This window comes from Nelumbo lutea, chromosome 2 (assembly GCF_056320005.1).
Source record: "Nelumbo lutea isolate HS-2025 chromosome 2, American lotus-T2T, whole genome shotgun sequence".
NCBI classification, from domain to species: domain Eukaryota; kingdom Viridiplantae; phylum Streptophyta; class Magnoliopsida; order Proteales; family Nelumbonaceae; genus Nelumbo; species Nelumbo lutea.
In genome coordinates this window covers 104,008,960-104,031,574 of record NC_142685.1, presented here as the reverse complement: position 1 = coordinate 104,031,574, position 22,615 = coordinate 104,008,960, and the positions used below count along the sequence as shown (strand labels likewise).

The window sequence follows — 22,615 nt, the reverse complement described above, 5'->3', positions numbered from 1 at the left end:
TAGGTACAAAATTCGCATGTGGGTTCATGATTTTTGAACTGCCGTTGACCTGGATGGTTGGACCGTTCTGCCTAGAAACCATCCAAGCAATTGGTTCCGTTTTACCCTAAATCTGGTGCTTGACCAAAAATGGTTGAATCGGTCAGTGACCCATTGACCCAAGCAGTTGAACCATCGATCATTTCAATGGTTTTTAGCTGTTTTTAAATTTTAATTATTTTTTTCCTTTTTTAATTTATTTTGTCATAATGGATCATCCATTCGGACTGGATGGTCGAACTGTCGACCTAGAAACCAATGGCCAGAATGGTTCCAATTCCAAGTCATTTTTTAAAATGTTGGTCCAATCCATTTAAGTAATTATTTCTAGGTTTGGAAAAATAACACTGATATCTCTATTGGGATCGAACCAGAGAATTGTTATGAGAAAGAAATAATTGAGACAAATTTACACAGGGATGAGGTGGAAGAAGAAGAAGAGGGCCTATAAAGTAGTTATTCATTAGATCTAAACTTTCTAATTTGGAATTATTCTCTAACAATCAATGGGAAACTTCCCCTTCAAGTTCTCGTTGTCAAAGATTGAACTATTCGCAAGCCGTGTTGATGGTAGAAGAAGCTTGGAATGGAACCATTTATGAATGTTAAACTTGATAAAATGAGAGATTTCAATTGGAAACTTGGAACCCAATTTGAAGAGTCGATTTCTACAACTAGGTTGTTGTCTACAGAATGAAACACCTCGAGTTTGGAAATGTTAGCTAATGAACTAAATGAAAATGAACCTTGGAAACGATTATAGGAAAGAGAAGTACTCAAGTGAGGTGAGATTAGGGGTGTCAAGGGACTGGCCAGTCCGATCCAATCCAATGTGAGTCTATTATAAATGGACTGGGTCCAATCCAATTCAATGAATGTTTTGGATCAATTTGGATCGGCCCAATTCAATGTCTGGACCGTTCAATCTGTTCAAATTCATTTTGATTTAGATTGGTTTCAACCCAAACCCGGTCCATTGACATATATATTCTTATCTTATATCAGTGGGCCAAATATTGGCTTAATCCAATCCAATCCAAAATAAATTTGTTACGGACGGACTATGTCCAATCCAATCTAATAAATATTTTGGACCAGATTGGTACAATCCAATATGTCTTATTGGTTAGTCCAATCCATCCAAATTGATTTTGGACTAGATGAGATCCAATCCAAAACAGGTCCATTGACACCCTTAGGTGAGACTAGTAATGAACGATGTATCAATGCTTCCTTGGTATTGATTAAAAGGAAAATCCAATAGTCAAAGGGATGTCAAATTTCGCAAACATGGTTCAATCATTTCTAAAGCGGTGGTATATCAGAACCACTGGGTTTGAGTTAATAAAGCTGGTGGTCTGGACCATCGGCTTAGATCCCCTTAGGCCGCCGCCTTAGTGTTACAAGTGACTCCTTCACCGCGCCGTCAAGCACCTACCGTCATGCCATCAGAGTGCCTACAACGTGCCTTCATGGTGTCATCATGGGTGTCATGGGTGGGCTATGTATGTATCTTGTAAGGGGGGACTGCCAATGGCGTTATTGTAATTATTTAGTATGATTTTCCACTCTTTTGATATTTTCTTTTGCACTCCCCCAAAAGCTTAACGTACTCTTTGAGGGGAGGTAGGTAGTCGAGTGAATCGGTAGCGTGTAAATGTTAAGCACAAGATCCCCTCGGCACTAAATTGTGTGCTTGTGAATGCCATCTATTAATTCAATACAAATAGCCTTTTGTTAATTCGTGTGCCATCTTGTTGCCTTTTTGTGTGTGTTTGCTTTGTTGCTTAGGCTTACTCGCCCTATTCGAGTGCCGCACAAGGCCTCAACAATTAACCCCGTGACATTAGGTCAGTTAAAATGTTTCTTCCATTTTTAAGTGGCGGTTTGGACCAACGGCTTAGATCCCCTTAGACTGCCGCTTTAGGTCAGTTAAAATGTTTCCTCCATGTTTAGGTGGAAGTCTGGACCGCTGGCTTAGATCCCCTTAGACCACCGCCTTAGGTCAGTTAAAATGTTTCTTCCATGTTTAGGTTGCGGTCTGGACCGCCGGCATTGCTCCCCTTAGGTTGCCGCCTTAGGTCTTTTTATATCTAAGGCAGCAGTTGTATGACAGTTGCCTTTGCTTTTTTTATTTTTTATTCTTTATATCAATTTGATTTCAACATTTTTTTGGTACCTGTTTAATACAAATAAAAAAATATTTAAATTATTAATTATTATAATATCCAAAAAATTACTTAAATACAATATCCAATTGACATATAAAATATACAAGGAATTTAAATTCTGTGCATAAGGCCCCATGAAATCGCAGACAACACTTAGTTGTTAGACAGTCTTTGTATGCCCTTACCTTCAATCAGAATGATGTACTTTTGACTTTTATTGTAAATAAATAAAGTGCATATTTGATTAATGTTCTTGTGGTGTGTTTCTTTGTTATACCCTTAAACTGGACACTTAATGAGACTTGTGTTAGTTTAGAATGTTCACAGCCGGTGGGTCAGTCTGGGAGACCTATCTTGATAAGGCTGAAACTGATGTGCCACCAAGTCGGTTGGGTGGCCTGTCTCAGCTGCCAGGGTGAGACCCAAGGCACATGCAGTGTAGGATTAATTAAATTTTTGAACTGGACCAGATTTCCAATATTTCCCTGGACTTTTGAGATTAATGGGCAAAAATGGAAAGTTACACCTGACCCCTAGACTCGATTATGATACTGCACTAGGTGTCGGATTGGGCTGTCTTTGATGTACCAATCTGTGAGATCCTTAGCGGGGGTCAAAACCTAGGTATGTTGGGACAGTCTGAGAATTCATCTGAGTGGGTGATCATAGTGACAGGATTAGCCCCTTTGTCGAGCAAAGGTAATGATCGGGGATGCATTCTCTCTGATGGAAACACAGACTATCGGTGTCCAATTTCAATCATTGAGATTTGATTTGCAAAATATATTTTATATGAGATATAAAAGTATATATATTACGATTTCTAAAATGTTTGCAAAAGGTTTTAATTCCCGGGATCCATATAAAAAGAATGTGCCACACTGTTCCTTGCAGCCGAGGGAGATGTCCTCTCTTGTCGGGCAATGTTTGATCATTATGGGCTGATAGGTTAAGTGTAAGGCCACTGAGGGTAATCCCTGATGGGCTAATCTTGCATCAGCCCATAGCCCCTGGGTTTTATATGGTGTCTTGGCCCAAGGACCACTTAATGTAAGTGTTGGGCCCAATAGAAGCCCATGTGATGGGTTTCAGGGGGTGCACTGTCCACAACAGTGTATTCAGCTAGGCCTTGTAACAAAGGCTAGGCCGAATCCATGTGGCTGATGTGTAGATCAATGCTTGTGTCCCACGCCATACAAAGAAGCCCAACTGGGCAATAGTTTGGAAGCAGTTTTGAGCACATAGACTTATTGGGCCTAAAGCCCATTTCGAACTGGCCTAATTTGATTAGTTAAATAGATGGGGTGGATCTGGGATTAAATTAGCATATATGATAGAGTCCTACCCTATCCACTCAGAGAGTCCACATCTGAATTCAGATCTGGAAACCTCCTGATAAGATTAGGAGAAGGCTGATCTAATCTGTAGATAAGATAAGGGTCTTATCCTTATCACTTAAAGAGAGTCCAGATTCAGATAATGATCTAAATTAGGAAACTCCTGATAGGATCAGAAGCTGATCTCTTTAAGCCTATAAAAGCAGGAAGGGGCGAACCATCCAAAACATCCCAGAAATTCCAGAGATACCAGATCTCAAATTATAGAGAGAAGAATACACAGTGTAACTGCGCCTTCTCCCTGTGATCCCTTCCTGCCACCGCCATACTGCCATTTCGTTCTCCAACATTATAGGAGTGGTCAAGATTGGATTTTGACATCAGTCTTTGGTGAAAGGCTGATAGGAAGTTGTGTTCACTGCCTCCATTGGATTCTTGCTAAAGAATTCGGTTCGTGGGATGAACCCTACTGATTCTGCTCCTCCATCCACTATGTCATCTTTAGTGGGAGTAGTCTTTGGTGATCTTCTTTGGGCGTGAACACCTCCATTGAGAGATACTATTTCTCTATATTAGGTATGTCCCTCTCCTACTGTTTCATTTCAAATCTGGTCTAGTTTATGGTTCAAGATTGATCCTTGAAAAATATGATTTTTCTAAAATAGGGAATATGATTCCTAGTTGAAGGGAGAGAAAATTTTTGAAATTCGCCCACCCTATTCCGCAAGATTTGGGCATCCATGTGATGGATCTCTCATCCCTTCAGTGGTATCAGAGCCATGGTTCAAGTCTTGAACCAAATAAACCAGATATGAAACCTGCGCAAATAAGCAGAAGGTGTTCTACCCGATTTGCGCATTTTAAAGTTTTTCTGGGAAATTTGTTCCCAATTGATGGGCGAATGATCTGAAATTAATTTTTATAAATCTGGAATTTATTTAGAATTGTTCTTTAATATTTTTTTGATTTATGGACTATTCATACAACTAGAGATCAAAATCTTGATTGGCGCAGTGAACCTGCGATTTGCAGTTTCTATTCATTCATTCTGGTTTGTAAATAATTTTTTTTTATTTTCTAAACTGAATGTATAGGATTCAATCTGATGTAATATTAATAGAAAATTAGGATTTCTATTTATTTTATTTTGGATCAAAACTGGCGGCGCAGGAAGGAGATTTCGTAGATGGGAAAATCGCTATCTACGATTTGTAGTTTGAGAAACTGCAAACTGGGATCTAACCTCTATTTTGCAAAATGGAATGTGCGAATAGCCCTACCTGACTGATTCTTGTTTGATCTTTTATCAGTATTTAATTTCAGATTAATTCTTTAATTAAATCTTTAATTAAAGATCAAACCCTAGACCCATTCGAACCAGATTGGTCCAAACTAGTTGGACCGAATCTAGGGTTCGATCAAGGCTGAATGTAAACCCTATTTTTCCCACTAATGGGCCTAAGGATTGATAATTAATTAAATGTTTAATTTCGCCCAACCTGTAAAGGCCCAGTTTTAAGTTGTTAAAACTGCTAAAAGCCCACTTTGCGGATAAATCTATATGGGTCGAACTGATCAACCCTAATTCAACCCATATACCTAGATAATATTAATGGTTAATATTATGGATTAAAAATGGGCTTCAAATGGGATTTACAAATATTTAATTGATTGGATCAATTTATCCTTGCATGTGATGTATGGATGTGTGATGTGCTTCAAGCATAGACCATAAGAATTTGGTCCATGCAGTTTCGATAGTGGCTCTTGCGCACACCATGGCTGAATGCACATCATTGCCATGGTGTCCCTTTTGGTCATTGGATGACCTCCCTTAGTGGTGGGTCACACACCTCCTAGAGAGGATATGTGCGGAACCCTAGCCAATTTGGGCCCACCGAAATCTGGCTTTATGAAAGTCAGTGGAAGCCACTTTGGTTTGACCTAGATCAAACTAGGGCGTAATTAGTGTTCCCTCCAGCTAATATGAGTGCATGTGATAGGGAAATTCATATGATGAACTCTCTAAAGGCCTTCCATCATTAGCATGAGGATGGGTCCTTCAGTAATGAGGAAACACACCAAAAAATGGGCTATCCATTTGCTGTTGGGCTTGTCTGAGTGTTTCATAAGATGATAGGGGTGTCATAGACCGATGTGGGAGGGCTCCACCAGAAAATGGGAACTCTCTCACTGTACCTTGGCGTTCACAAATATGAAGGGTAAGTACTCACTTGACAGAAAGGTTTACCTGAAAATGGCTTTGAACCTTGTCTAATAGAGGCCAAAGGGAAAACTCATATGATGAGTGGATATGATCCTTCAAAGAAAGGTGGTGGGGTTATGCAGTTGTAACAGTTGGCTCCGTGCACCCTATGTGATTTCCCACATTTCCAGAGACAACTCGTAGTCTCCATCATTGAGATGGGAGGGAAATCTCAGAGATGAATAAATGGGAATGGAACATAGATTAAAAGTCATATCTATGTAATGAACATGAATCAAGTTAGGTTGTGGACTGATGTTTGCTTTTTTATCAGAAAATGGCAAATGGACAATTTGCAAAGCTTCTTGATGACAACAAGCTGAAGGGCCCGAATTATGTCGACTGGTATAGGAACCTTATGCTGGTTCTAACTTCCAAAAAGTTAGACAAAGTAGCTAAAAATCCTACCCCAGAGCGTCCGGGTGATAGGGCTTTTGAGGCCCGGAGGAGAGACTATCAGGACTGGGAGGAGAAAAAATCCCTTGCCCGGTGTTACATCATTGCCTCATTAGACAATCTGATACAGAGGCAGTTCGATCAAATAGAGCTCGCCAAGGACATATTGGATAGTTTAAGAACAATGTATGAAGAGCAGAATCGTTCTACTCACCAAAAGGTCTTGAAAAAGTTCATGGCTGCTCAAATGTCCAAAGGGCAACAAGTTCACGACCATTGTCTCCGGATGATGTGCTACATCAATGAGCTTGAAGCTCTTGGATCCGAGCTGGATCTTGCGACCCAGATAGACATCATTCTTAATTCTTCACCTCCTTACTTTAATCCTTTCATCATGAATTATAACATGAATAAGCTGAATGTCAGCTTACAAGAGCTCAGCAACATGTTGCAACGAGTGGAAGAACTGATTAAAAAGGATGAGCTTGTAGCTATGGTTGTTGAAGCTAGCAAGACAGGCAAGAGAAAGAGGAAGGCAAAGAAGCCTCAAAAGAAAGCCACTAAAGGTAAGAAGCAGAAGAAAAACAAAGCATCGGACTGTCACTTTTGCAAACAGACCGGCCACTAGAAAAGGAACTGTCCTGCCTACCTGGAATCCAAGAAAGGTAATTTCGAATCTTGTGTTATAGAAATCAATTTATTGGTAGATTCTGCATCCTAGTGTATTGACTCTGGGGCTTCAACTCATGCGTGTAACTCACTACAGGGGTTCAAGGTAAGTAGAAGGCTGAGTGAAGGAGAAGTTACACTCTACTTGGGGACTTCTGCAAGTGTTGCAGCCACGACCATAGGAACCGTGGAGTTAATTTTTAGAGAAGGAACAATTGTACTCAAAGATTGTCTTTATGTACAAAATTTAAGAAGAATTTTGATTTCTATCTCAAAACTGTGTGCGGATGGTTATTCTGTCTTCTTTAGTAATACAATTACTATTAAAAGAAACAACAGATTCATCGCATACGGGGAACTAGAGAGTGGTCTCTATGTTCTACATCCTTCTCTAGAAACTAACATAACCGAAACTACGTCGGATGAAATCCCAAAGAAAAGAGTCTGTGATACAGTTAATCCCATGTGCCTGTGGCATTACCGACTTGGCCATATCGGTGTTGACCGAATCACAAGGCTGGTAAAGGATGGTCCTTTGCATTTTCTAACTGTAAAAGAGCTGTCCACTTGTGAGCCTTGCCTACAAGGTAAGATGACGAAATGGCCATTTAACGGTAAGCCTGAAAGATGTGCAGGCACGCTTGACCTTATACATACTGATGTATGTGGTCCCCTGAGTGTTAGGACACACAATCAACACGTGTATTTCATTACCTTTACCGATGATTTTTCATGATATTGTTACGTATACCTAATGAAACATAAATCTGAATCCTTTGAAAAGTTCAAATAGTTCAGACAAGAGGTCGAGAAACAGTTAGGGAGAGAAATTATAGCCTTCGATCAGATCGAGGTGACGAGTATCTCTCTGACGAATTCAAGGACTACTTAAAGGACAATGGGATAGTATCACAGTTGGCTCCTCCTGCTACACCACAACTTAACGGTGTTTCAGAGAGGAGGAATAGGACCTTATTGGATATGGTCCGATCACTTCTCATACACTCAAAGTTACCCACATCCTTTTGGGGTTACGCATTAATCAGTTCTGAACACTCCATATGAACTTCGGACCGGAAAGAAACCAAGTGTCAGACACTTAAAGATTTGGGGTTGTCCTACACACGTTGAAAGAACAAGTGTAAACAAGTTGGAATCCAAGACCAATCGTTGCCTTTTTGTAGACTACCCGAAAGGCTCTGTGGGTTACCTATTCTATGACTCAAGTGAGCAGAAGGTGTTCTGCAGCCATAATGCACAATTCTTGGAAATCGATTACATCCTACACACCCATCGTCAGGAAGTAGTTCTTGATGAGGAGAGCTCAGGAGCAATGGGAGATGTCCCACAAGTTCCAGGTAGTGACCAACCTAGAAGAACCACTCAGGTATCCAAGCCACCAGTCCGTTATGGTTATGACCAGGATAGTTACTTGGTGGAAACCTTGACTAGTGAAGAGGATCCTGTGACTTACGCGGAAGCTATTTGGACATAGATTCCCAGAAGTGGGTAGAGGCCATGAGAGCTGAAATGGACTCAATAGAGACCAATGGAGTCTGGACTCTAGTAGATCTGCCCTTCGGGGTAAAAGCAATTGGTTGCAAATGGATTTATAAGAGGAAGACGGGCCCCGATGGTAGGGTTGAGACCTACAAAGCTCATCTGGTGGCGAAAGGGTATACTCAGAAAGAGGGCATCGATTATGAGGAAGCCTTTTCGCCTGTGGCCATGCTTAAATCCATTAGGATCCTGCTAGCTGTAGCAGCATACCATGACTATGAGATTTGACAAATGGATGTCAAAACTGCGTTCCTGAATGGAAATCTTACTGAAGATATCTATATGCAGTAGTCACAAGGCTTCATTGCCGCTGGTCAGGAACACATGGTATGTAAACTTAACAGATCCATTTATGGACTTAAGCAAGCTTCTAGAAGTTGGGACATCCGTTTTGACTCTGTTGTCAAATCATTTGACTTCAAGCAGAATCCGAATGAGCCCTGTGTTTACAGGAAGTCTAGTGAGGATAAGGTTACTTTTTTGGTTCTGTATGTAGCTGACATTCTACTCATTGGGAATGATGTAGGAATGTTAACTACGGTGAAAGTATGGCTTTCATAGCAATTCTCCATTAAAGATCTTGGAGAAGCCTTCTATATACTGGGTTTTCGACTCTATAGAGATAGATCAAAGTGGATAATAGGATTATCCCAATCTGCTTACATTGACAAAATAGTCAAAAGGTACAACATGGAGAATTCCAAAAAGGAAATGCTCCTTTCAGGCACGGAGTCACTCTCTCCAAGAAGATGTCTCCCAAGACTTTCTTATTTTTTGAATCGAAGTTTTGTTGACGGGCCAATAGACTTCCTAAAGCCTTGAAAGTTTGTGGTGTAATTATTTCTGTGTATTTCACAGCCCATTTACATACTCTTGTTATCAAACTAGAAGCCCAAACTACTAAAACGGGTTTATAATTTTATGATAGTTAGAGGTGTAAATTGGGTCGGGCTGCCCGTGGCCCGGCATGGCCCAGTACAGCTTGATACAACACAATGACTAATGCATCATGTCAGATTCAGCACAGAGGTTCGTACCGTGCTGTGTCAGAGGTTCAAAACCCATGGGCCTGCATGACATAGCACGACAACACATTGATAGCTTTCAGCAGGAAGTTCTTTTTGTGTGTAAGGGATATTAAAGTTGCTATGCTCTAGTTTGGCCGCCTCCTTTGGGTAGTGCTCCATGAAGGTTAATTAATTTGATAGCCGATCCTGCAGCAAGGTCGGGGTTGATAAAGAGTTCTTTTGTCACTACAAGAGCCCTACAGGAAACTGATGCACAAAGATGACCAACATTAAGTGCTCACAAGTGATTGAAATTACCTTGGCTTTTCAGAAAACACAAAGATGACCAACATTAAGACTTCAAATGTGCCTATGACACTAAAATAAGCCCTATTTGTAGAGATGTGGCTCTTCCCACATCTCTACCCATGACACATTACAGCTATGCATTGAGAATATCTTCCTTGTCAATCATTCAAGGGGAGATGTTACCAATTTCACGTTTTGGCCAAGTGATCTAATTCCTAATGAGATGAAGATCGGGCCAAGAGAAGATAAAGTCGGCATTCAAAGTTTAGGTAGATATAGAAACAAAGAATAAAAGAACAAAAAAAGCATGTCACTACTCATTATTTTTAGAGAAAGGCAGAACCTGTGTAGGTACATAGGTGGTATTTGGTTTGTTTGGAGGACAGTAGGGTATATGTTTCTCATTAATTAATTACCTCTTCAATGCTTATGTATTTTGAGAGGGAAAGTAGCGAGTTCACATCTGCGCCCCAAAATGCCTCACAGCACATCCCCACCATGTATTGGGAACATGGTTACAATGGATAGATTATTGAATAGATTATTGAATAACCTATAAAGACACTAAAATAACACAAAATAATTTTGAAAATAGGATGAAAAAAAATGTAACATGGTTACAATGGCCCCTACAAGTGGTTTTAGGCCTTTATGTGCTTGGAGTAGACTATTATGATTATTAATTCTTTAGAGTGGTTTAAGGAGTGTATTAATAAATTCTTGAGGTTGAATCTATAGCCATTTCATTCTCATTCTATTATGTATTTTTAGGTGATAACTATGATCCCATCCTATTATTTTGTGATTGAAGATGCATTGAGATCAAGGTCAAGATTGTTATATGGTCAGGTTCAACTTCGAACAGCCCCTTGCAACCTTGCATCGAGAATATTTCCCATGAAAAAAATCACATAACTATGGAGACATTCCCAATGCAAGGCTATAAAGGCTGTTGGAACGGACTTTGCTCTGACTGAAGCTAGTCTCGAAATTGCTTCTTTATTATTTACCTTCTTATGATCACTTGTTCAAGTCCCTCTAATGTACAAACCTTGAAAAAACTCCTTAATTGTGCATCAGATAAATTAAAAAAAAAATGGTAACTTGTAGATTGCCACCCAATATTAGGCTTATGTTCGGTCCTCAAAATTTATTTTGCAGCTAGACCCCTTTGGACTTATGGATTTCTGCACATTGCCCACTATCGGTGAATGGTGAGGTTGTAGGAAAGATAAAATTACTAAATTTCCCATCCATGATTGAATAGGCTGAGATTAAAAGCTATCAAAATGATGAAAATGGGCATTTTTTTGGCAAAAAATGGACATGCTCAAAAAAAAAGTTGTAACTCCAAACCTTTGTCAATGATTTCAGCACTATGCTTCTAAACCCTTGTTAATGAAGAAATAGAATTTAAGATCAAGGGTTTAAAAGCACAGCAACCCAATTCAAAAGAAATATGGTGCTTTAGCATGCTCATTTTCATCATTTTATAGTTTTTTTGTCATTCCATCAAGGCAATTTCATACATTGACATTCCATGATTCCATCAAACCAGTTAATGGAGTAGGGGCATCTGCCGAAATCCAAAATCTCAAGCTTGTCGCTAAGCAAGGTTCGGAGTGCTAAGTTTCAACAGCCCCAAAGTCAAGGGTTACAGTTTTTAATTTACCTAAAAAAAAATCCTTAATACTACAGGGACATTGCACACAAAGGTAGTAACCTAAATTTATATCACTTCTCCATTTGTTACGGTTGTGTTTGATTTGAAGGAAAAGGTAGGGAAAGGTAAGGAACCTATACAAGTTTTGTAAAGGTTTTCCTACCTTAACCTACATTTTCCTTCAAACCAAGCACAACCTACAAGAAAAATAATATTTTTTCCTGACTGTCATGGCCTACTGGTATATGCATTCCAAAATTTAGCCAGCATAACCTAAACTAGCCAACATAGTCCTTAGCCTTTATATTAAAGACTAAATTTCATTAAATAAAAGCTAAACACCAGATTATAATAAGATAAGTATGTTTAACAACGAAGGAGTACAAGGGTAAACTAGGATTATTGTTTCTAGAGAAAGGCTCAAAGCTAATAATCTTGGATGACCAGATGGAGACAAAAGCAAGTAAATATGGGTAGGTGGGACAAAATATGTGAGATTTAAATGGATATTGTGGGGAGGAAAACCATTCACCTTTCAAGCAGTTAGTCCTAGCTAAAAAGTTGGCTATTGTATTAGTTTAGCTTCCTTGTCAAATGAGAGAAATAAAACAGAAATGGTTGTTTCTCACTTAAGATATCATTCTTCTGCTCGTTGTGGTATTATTATTTTGGAAGAAAACTCCAGGTTCTTTAAAGGGGTTTCATGTTCTAGTCTCCAAACTCGGAGATCAGCTATCTTTTCAGAAATTCAAACTCTTCTCATGGGGATACATCTAGGAAAAAAGATGAGTGAGAATCAAATTATAGTGAAATCTGATTATGTGCAGCTAGTAAACATGAAACCACTACACACAAGTAGATATTATCGCAATTTTATCTTTTCATGTAATTTTACTTGTTAGATTGATCATATCACACCATATGATTTACATGAGGTTACAATACAACAAACCCAACTTTATTGCTACGATTAACCCTGGCATGTATGGTGGATTCAAACTGTCATGGTGGCAAGATGCTGCAGCCATGAGAATCACATTGTATTGTGAACTTTTAGATCTGTAATGGAGGGTATGAGGTTCTCAGACCTCATGCAAATCAGGCCCAACTCAATTAAGGTTATAACATGATAGGCCTATCTTAATTTGTCCATGTTTTGGGCTGAATTGCATTTTGCAATTGGGCTCAACTCAACACATGGGATGGCATTAAGTCATAAGAATGTTATGTCACTAAGTTATTTATTGGGCCCATTGGTTATAGTGGTAATTAAGTCGAGCCCATTTACTTTTATGATATGTTATGTTGTTTAATTTGTTAAACTTGCTGAATATGTTGAATTTGTGACATGGGCCATAAGCAATTGACTATGTCAAGACTTAATGTGATTATCCTATGTATCATGGGTGGATGTACATCTTTCCCATGATAATTTTAAGATAATTGAATGATATCCCTTGATGAATTGGCCTTTTATTAGATTCCTCCCCAAGAGGGATCCTCTCATTGCCACTTACCTTTTGAACCAATCGGAAATCTAATTGGGAGTCACTAAGGCTAACTGAACCCTAGATCCACTTAGGATTGAATTAAGTTCCATCATATGTTTATTAGACTATCTTTGAAGGCCTTCCATCAATAGTTTAAAGGTGAGTTGATGTGGTAAATGGAGATGCAACTTAAAATGTGGCTATCTACTTGATCATCAATGCTCTTTGATCACTTCATTGGATGATAGGGATGTTATAGACTATTAGAAGTGGCCTACATAAAATGGAAAACACTCTCACAAAACCTTGCGTCACCGATTTGATAGATTACACTTACTATTGGAAAGGTTCAACCAACAAATGGCAATGGATCTTTTCTGATAGAAGCCAAAGAGGGTATCTATTACATAAATGGATAACAAGTATTCTTCATAAAAATTGATGGGATTATGCAGTTGAAACAATTGGCCCCATGGACCTATGTGACTTTTCACATTTTAAGATGTGAAAACACCTCTATCTCTAGATCTAAGGGAATTTTCAAAGATGAACAAATGTAAATGGAATATAGATGAAAACTCTTCTATGTAGAGACACATGAAATAATGTTGTGGGATAACTAATGCAATTTGGAATTATAGAAAATACAAATGAATCTTTTGCCAAACTTCTCAACTATAACAAGCTTAAAGGGCATAATTATGTTGATTGGAGACTGTTACCTCAAAATCGTTCTCACATTTAAGAAATTGGATAAGTTCACTTAGAATACACTAGAAGCACTTAGGAATTGAAACTTTAAAGAATAAATAAGAGAACATAATGATTGATAGCATAAGAATTCTCTTGCCAAATGTTATATTCTTTCTTCCCTACACAACTCCATCCAAAAACAGTATGAAAATGTCTACCTATAAAGAAGTTATAGAATGATTGAAGTCTTTATATGAAGAACAAAATCATTCTTGTTGGATGAGTTATAAATCAGATTAGATATGGCCGAACTAAATCTATTGGCTTGCCAAAATTTTAAATATTTTCTAACCAAACCTAGGAACCGATTTCTTGATGATTTTGAAATAAAAAATTTCGAGATGGATCTTGCAGTAAACCTGACCAGATTTGAAATCTAAATTTAAATTTGATTATACCTGATATGGAATCCACAAGTGAAGTCGATTTAGCAATGTAGTTTCTACACTTTGAACTTCTAATCTTCTTGGGACTGATGTAATAGTGTGAGCCTTCTTAGGATTGATTTTTTCTCTAAAAACATAGTTAGGAATAGAGGAAAAATATCCCTACTAGGGCTAGAATGGACTAGGCTTTTATGGGAGAAAGGGAGGTAAGAGAGAGAAAGAGAGCTGGAAAGAACTTATGATAGAATGGTTTGCCCATCCCTCTCTTCACCTATATAGAGCACTCTTCTAGTCCTACTAGGAGCTGAATTCAAATTAAATTTGGATTAAGGTTTATCATTATGGATAAACTCTATCTTATTAAAATAATGGGTGCTCCATACCAATATCCATAACTTAAATTCACCCCATGTCACATTAAGTTGTCATGTGCCTATTTAATTAATCACATTAGTAATGGGCCCATTTTTAATGGATCACTTTCCTATGAATTGCAGGGCCATGTAGACCTGAACAATGTATGGTGTGGGACTTACAAAGGTTTCAAGAAAGTCCATAGGGGTTTGGTTGGGCTCAGTTGCGCCCAACATTTACATATAAATGATCCTTGAATTCAACCACCCTATAAAGACCTAAGGACAATGGAGCTATGTAAGATGAAGCCCATCACCCTGTAATGGCCTCTTACACCTAACCACATAGCCCATGATAATCATAAAACTACTCACAAGGAAAGGTCTTTCCCTTGACTGCAAAATGCAGTGTCACACTCTCTGCGCGTGTGGATATCACGAAGTGGAGGCAGACTTTTGAGAGATTGTAATGGGGACCTCTTATTGACTTTTGCAAGGGGAAATTTCCAACACAAGGGTTAAGGCACAGGCATGGCAATTCTTTATGGAGCTCAGATCTATTACCTAGGAATGGCAATAGGTAGGGTACCCGTGCAAATTGCCCTATCCATTCTCAAACCCACCTATGTATCCCTGATTTCAAACCCGTCTAACTTTTCCTCTCAATTTCCCAAACATGTCTAACTGCACATCCCCACCTTGTATTAGAAACATTTTCTATTAAAAAAAGTTTCTCAATGCTTATAGTGTGACTTGAACCCGAATTAATTAATGATATCATCAAATCCCTTAGCACTATTTTAAGCTACTAAGCCATCTTGCCTTTTTATGCTATTTAATGAAATAAAATAGATTTTATTAACTTTTGTGTTCATCAAAACAATAGATCCATATATATGATTAACAATTCCAACTAAAAAATAAAAGAAATAATATTTAAAATTAGCATTTTATAACTAAATGAAAAAAAAAATCTATCAAATCCAAGTTGAAATCAAATGATGATTTTAATCCCAAAAATTTATACAAATAAAATATTAATAATAGAATAATTATCTTACTACTTAAAATTTATAAATTTGTGCATGATATATAATATAATAGGTTCATATTTATGCATCCCGGGAATCGGGTATCAAATACTCTAAACTCAAAACCCAAACCCTATTGGGTTTTAATTTAAAATCCCAAACCTTATAGGGCTTTAATCTAAAATCCCAAACCCTATATGGTTTTAATAAACAATCCCAAACCCTATATGGTTTTAATAAAAAATCCCAAACCCTATAAGGTTTCGATAAACAAGTCCTATTAAGGTCAGGACAGGTTAGATACCTGGAAATTCCCACGAAATTTCCATCCCTACTCAAACCCCAAGCTATTCCCACATCTCTACCCATGACACATTACAGCTATGCATTGAGAATATCTTCCTTGTCAATCATTCAAGGGGAGATGTTACCAATTTCACGTTTTGGCCAAGTGATCTAATTCCTAATGAGATGAAGATCGGGCCAAGAGAAGATAAAGTCGGCATTCAAAGTTTAGGTAGATATAGAAACAAAGAAAAAAAGCACAAAAAAAGCATGTCACTACTCATTATTTTTAGAGAAAGGCAGAACCTGTGTAGGTACATAGGTGGTATTTGGTTTGTTTGGAGGACAGTAGGGTATATGTTTCTCATTAATTAATTACCTATTCAATGCTTATGTATTTTGAGAGGGAAAGTAGCGAGTTCACATCTGCGCCCCAAAATGCCTCACAGCACATCCCCACCTTGTCTTGGGAACATCTCCCAATAACAAGTATGGGAGATGATAGGACATCATTAGGAGATGTTCCTAATACAAGGTGGGGATGTGCTGTGGGACATAGTGGGGTGCGCCCTTCTGGGGCGCAGATGTGACGAGTCTTCAGAGTAGTTTTTTGTCGGAAAATGTTCACAGTGCAAGGTGGAGATGTGATGTGGGGCATTTTGGAGTGCGCCTTTGTGGGGCGCAGATGTTAACGAGTGTTCAGAGTAGTTTTTGTCATTCCGCTGTTTCCCCATTTGTCATGGACCTTGAACCTCTGTTGGACTGTGTTGCCTTTCTCTTCTACCAAGTCCAAAAAGTATCTATGTGATCTGCACAGCTGAAATCAATGAGCGAACCACTCAGATAAGCTGTAAAATCTATAACCCTTGTAGCTTTCTGGGTTGAACTCTGGTTCTGACAATGATAAAATTTCATCTCATGTAGATGAAGTATCCAAATATGCTAAAAATGGAGTTCAGGCATTTTATTGTATTAATTTATGTATCCTTCATAATGACAGTCAAAACACATGAATGATTCATTGATTCCACACACATGTGAGGGATTGAGGTTTTGTTTTAAATATTTGGTTCAGCTCATTTGCAGAATTAACCCGTAATAGAAATTATGTTGTTAGCCAATTGTTTGGGACTTTGGGTGTTGCATTATATTATACGTAACACCATAAACTTGGCACTCTGTCCGTCTGGAGGACGTGATATTATGCAATAAGATGAGAAGTGGAACAAAGTGGCCACTCTCTGACTTGAAGCCATGACTTACGCTTCTCAGCCTGAGATTTTACCATTTCACCAAATAATGGCAAGAGATTCATCTCACCCGAATGAATATTTCCCCTAACCTTAGTAATCTTTTTTTATTCTTTTTGGGTTGTATGGACTCTGTACCAAGATCTTGAGGAAAGTTCTAAAACCTACTATTCTCCGGTTGCTTCCATTTGAATAGAATACAGATTTGCAAAGATTAGTTCTCTTTTAGAAACCCAATGGCTTAAACCCAGCTAGCATAAAATTTAAAGGAAGAAAAGAAAACTGAAGATCCATAGAGGTCAACCTTGTCAATTTTTTTCTCTTTTTTGTTTGTACCCTTTTCAAATTGAGACTAGCAGTTATTGATCTAATGTTGAAATAATAAAATCTGTTCACATGATAACATTTCTACACTATAAACAACAATGAGGTTTCAGAACTTTCTAAAACAATAGAGAGAAAAGCAAGTAAAGTGGACAAAATGAAGCCATTCACAAAATTAGATGATATATGAAGCTAGCACTTACGAGGAGTACAAATAAATGCTCATGTGCAGACCCAAAAAAACAAGCACAGAACTTGCATGCTGAATAACTTCCTACCATCATATTTATTAGAGTATTGACAGAAGGAAAAACATTTCCAAAAGAGGGGAATGTAGAAGCTCAATGCAGGACTCATTATCATGCAATTCAAGCAGCAAACATGCTGAATATTTAGCTATTCTTAATCTGTTCAGACTTTCAATAATTAGGTATATTTTGAATGAGGCTGGAGAAATGTGTTGGACTGCTAGTGCATTAATGGAACACAAACAAGACTTAGAAGGGTGTTTGATTTAGTTGAAGTTTCTTATGGAAATATAGACTACAGTGAACTCATTCTGTAGCTACAATAACAGACTTCAAATGTGCCTATGACACTAAAATAAGCCCTATTTGTGGTTGCCTGGTCGGATAACTCCTTCTGGTAATTGATTGTAGTTTATAGTCCATTTAATTTGTTACAACAATTATACAAGAAGGGACAAAAAACCAAAATGCATCATAAAGTTTGAGAAGAAGGTCAACGAAATATTCTAGTTGATTAGTCAATTTACACATATTAACACCTTTGTTGCTTTATTGATAAAAGCAATACTCAATAGAGCAAAGAGAAGATTCATCTAATAAGCTGTTATTGAAGTTACTTAGGAGATCCTACGAACACCATTAGTTGGTACGAACAGGTAATTGTGAGATTATTTTATAAGAAAATGATTTCTAGTATTCCATTTCAAAATACAAAAGTAATAATCAAAGCATTTCTAGTATCATGTAATTCCCACATGTAAGCAAATCAAAACATCTATCTGGCTCACAAGCTTTTTTAAAAGAAAAGACTAGATTAGAAAAGGTTTCAAGGAGACCCAAATTCCTCCTAGACAGATTGCAAGTTTGCAACCAGACATAGGGGATTTGTACCTCCCCTGCCCATCTTCCAACCAAGAGCCAAGGCCAACTGGAGAGGGCTTAACAGGGACTCCACTTGAGGGGCCACTCCTAAGTAACCCCTCCAACTGGCCATGAACCTCCCCTTACCCCTTAACAATGAACAACCAGAAAACAAGAAAAAGGAAACCAGCTCTAGTTCCGATTTTTATTTCACAAAACATTTGGATCTAGTAAACAATGCCTAATTCTAGTTAGGCAATCTCAATAATCTTCTTTAACTGCAACACATGCCTCATGAGGGAGGTCTTGCATTGATTGCAAAACATAATTCTCCATCCTCTCACATCAAAGCTTGCAAGAATATCCACAATTTGTGGTTGCCCTCTCTGTATTCGTGGAGAATTTCCACTTGGTCCTGTTACACATGAAAAGATACAGAAAGAGCAAAGAATATAAAATAAGTATATTGAATTGGTTAAGAGAAGAAATGAATTTTAATCTATAATGTACCTGAATATGCTACTGCCATGATCCTATGCAATGAACTTGACTCTATCTTATTTTCATCTGAAACATGCAAACTCATTTAATAGATTGGTTTCTAAATTCTAAGTGGTCCACAGGAGTTCTGCAATTTTTGATGGGACTGAACCATGGTGTCAAGACAAAAATAAAAGGTATACCACATAAGAATAACTGCTGCTGCTATCCAGAATGCTGGTCCCTACATGATATAGACCTAACCTTTGGCAAATTTGCACAAGGTGGCTGCTCTCATATTTGAACCCATAGCTCATATTTCTCAACATGGGATTTTATCATTAAACGATGGTCCCTACATGATTCTTTAGATGTACAAGAAAGAATGTTACAGGCAAGATGTTCATCTCACACTAATCAAATTTTGCCTTAACCTTACTTTATATATCTTTATAAGTTTATATATATATATAAGGAAAATTCCCAATCAGTACCCTGTACTTTGGCTGAAGTGACAATTAGGTCTCCAAACTTTAAAATGACACAATCTAGTACCCAAACTTTCAAAATGTGACAATCCAGTACTTTCCATTAACCAGTCCGCTAATCAGCTGTTAGGTGACATTTGAAAACTCAAAAATGCCCTAAGAATGCCATCTAATTTTCTTTATCAACCATCAAAAAATTGACAACAAAATGAACAGTCCCAAATTCTAGATTCTTCTAAACAGTCACCAACTTTGTTGAATAGAAGAGGCTAGGATTTGGGACTGTTCAGTTTTTTGTCAACATTTGGATGATTGATAAAGAGAATTAGATCACATTTGAAGGGCATTTTTGACTTTTCAAATGCCACTTAACGGCTGATTAATGGACTGGTTAAAGGAAGGTACTGGATCATCACATTTTGAAAGTTTGGGTACTGGATTGTCGCATTTTAAAGTTTAGGGACCAAATTGTCACTCAAGCCAAAGTACAGGGTATTGATCGGGAATTTTCCCATATATATCTACATATCTATATCTATATATATAGATATAGATAGATAGATAGATATAGATATAGATATGTATGTGTGTGTGTGTGTGTGCATTGTTAGAAACCCAATGGTATAAACCCACCATGCATAAAATTTCAAAAATGAAAGTAGAATAGAAGACTGAAGATCCATAAAGGTCGACCTTGTCAGTTTTTTCTTTTTCCTTAGTACTCTTATCACATTAAGAACATCAGTAATTGATATAATTTTGAGATTCCGAAACCTATATTCATAATAACATTTCTACACTAAACAATGTGATGATAGAATTTTCTGAAACAATAAAGAGGGAAAATTGAATGGACAAAAAGAAGCTGTGCAACAAACACAAAAAATAACACTTACAAGGAGTACAAAATAAATGTCCATATACAAACACAAATCACAAGCACAGAACTCATAAATTGAATATTTTCCTGCCATCATATTCATTCAAGTATTGGAGCAGAACAAAAAATTCCAACAGAGAGGAGTGTAAAAGCTCAATGCAAGGCTCTTCACTGTGCATTTCAAGCAGCAAACAAGCTTAATATTTTGCTATTATTTATCTGTTTGGACTTTTAATAATAAGGAAGCTTTTTGAAAAAGACTATACTGTTCCCACTTATTCTGTAGCTACGAATACAGACTTCAGATGTGTGCCTCTGACAATGACACCAAGATAGGCCCCATGTTTGGTTACCTGGTTAGATAACTCCTTCATTTAGTTGATGATGATCTATATTCCTTTTACTTTGCTATGACGTTTATAACAGAAGAGGAAAAAAGCAAAATGCATCATCTAAGTCAGAACATTAAGGTTAACAAAAATTCTAGTTCACTTATCAATGTAATCGGATCTTATAGCTGCTGTAATTCTTCAAATTACATAGGATACACACTAAAGAATTGTATTGCATTACCCAAAAAATAATAATTAATTAATGTAACTTGGTGCTCCTCTTTTTGCCAAGAATGAAAACAAAAGCAAAAGACAGAATATATCATTATTAATAAATTACATAGCACGAACCATTTATAAACAAGAGAAATTAATGAATAGAGCAATTAGTTTTTTTTTTATAAGTATAGAGCAATTATTTTATTACCATGAAATATATCATCTGTTGTCACTTGATCTGCAAGGAATAAACTTGTTCAACTGGAACAAAGTGCAGTTGAACCCTAAAAGGTATTGCCCACGGAGTGGTTGAAATGAAATCACATAATTCAGAATTGTAATGATAATGAGTGCTCCTTGATTGAACCTGAAGCTACAGATAATACAAAAAAAAAAAAAAGAAGGCGTTAACATCAAGTCCAAAAATGAAGATAAAATAAGCCCATGGAATTGGCTATAAAGATGGAGTGAAATGATTACAAACCTGAAGAAATGGGTTGGCGTCAAGCTCAAGGACGTTGTGGATGGAACAGTGGTAAGGGATGATGACAGAATATGATGTTGAAAGTATGGGAATGTGAAAGTTGAGACTGTGTTTCCTTAATTAATTCTCTGTAGATCAGTAACACAACCATATATGAATATCTGGGACATGAGATATCATAGCCCAATCTTCACCTGTATTGATTGAGCATCTTTCCTCTAATTGAGGACATTGCATAATTTGTAGATTTTGTAGTTCTGTTAGGTGCTGCATACCATCAGGTAAAGATGACACATTAGGACACCACCAAATAAGAAGCTGCCTAAGGGATTTGAGGTATCCCAGCTCCTCTGGCAGCCTAACCAACATCGGAACATGGTTAACCTCCAAATTTTCAAGGGATATAAGACCTCCAATGCCCTCCAATGAATGTAACCCTGTACAATATTCAATACATAGCGTAGACAGTTTTGTTAGACGATTCATCCCTTCAGGTAGAGATGATAGATTGGGACATGTAGATATATGAAGCTTTTCAAGGGATATGAGGTCTCCCAACTCCTCTGGCAGTCCAACTAATTTTGGCATATCATCAATCTCCAAAACTTTTAGAGCGATAAGACCTCCAATGCCCTCCAACGAATGTAACTCTGGACAATTTACAAGTTGTAGTATTTGTAGTCCTGTCAGAGTCCACATACCTTTAGGTAGAGATGACAGATTGGGACACTGCCGAATTTGAAAATCGCGAAGGGAATTGAGGTCTCCTAGCTCCTCTGGCAGCCCAACCAATTTTGGCATATCGTCAATCTTTAAAATGTTTAGGGCTATAAGACCTCTGATCCCCTCCAATGAATGTAATTCTGGACAATCTGCAATCTGAAGTGTCTGTAGTTCTGTTAGACACTGCATACCTTCAGGTAGAGATGACAGATTGGGACATTGCTGAATTTGAAGTTCTTGAAGGGAATTGAGGTCTGCCAACTCCTCTGGCAGCCCAACCAATTTTGGCATATTTCTAATCTTCAAAATTTTTAGTGCCATAAGGCCTCCAATTCCCTTCAATGAATGCAACTCTAGACAATCTGCAATCTGTAGTTTCTGTAGTTCTGTTAGACACTGCACACCTTTAGGTAGAGATGACAGATTGGAACACTGACTAAGACAAAGCTTCTGAAGTGATTTGAGCTCTCCCAGCTCCTCTGGTAGCTCAACTAACTTTGGCATACCTTCAATCTTCAAAACTTTTAGCATTACAAGGCCTCCAATGCCCTCCAATGAATGAAACTCTGGACAGTCCTTGATTTTTAGTTTCTCAAGATCAGTAAGGCACT

At 37.7% G+C, this 22,615-nt stretch overlaps 1 long non-coding RNA gene across 1 annotated transcript; it reads right to left on the bottom strand.

Annotated features, from left to right (window-relative positions):
- Positions 1-18,208: 18,208 nt before the first annotated feature.
- On the bottom strand, positions 18,209-19,027 carry LOC148872459 (uncharacterized). The gene is made up of 2 exons (XR_016106630.1): positions 18,909-19,027; positions 18,209-18,813 (listed from the first exon to the last, which is right to left on the bottom strand). It is a non-coding gene; the product is annotated as an uncharacterized LOC148872459 (long non-coding RNA).
- Positions 19,028-22,615: the final 3,588 nt, after the last annotated feature.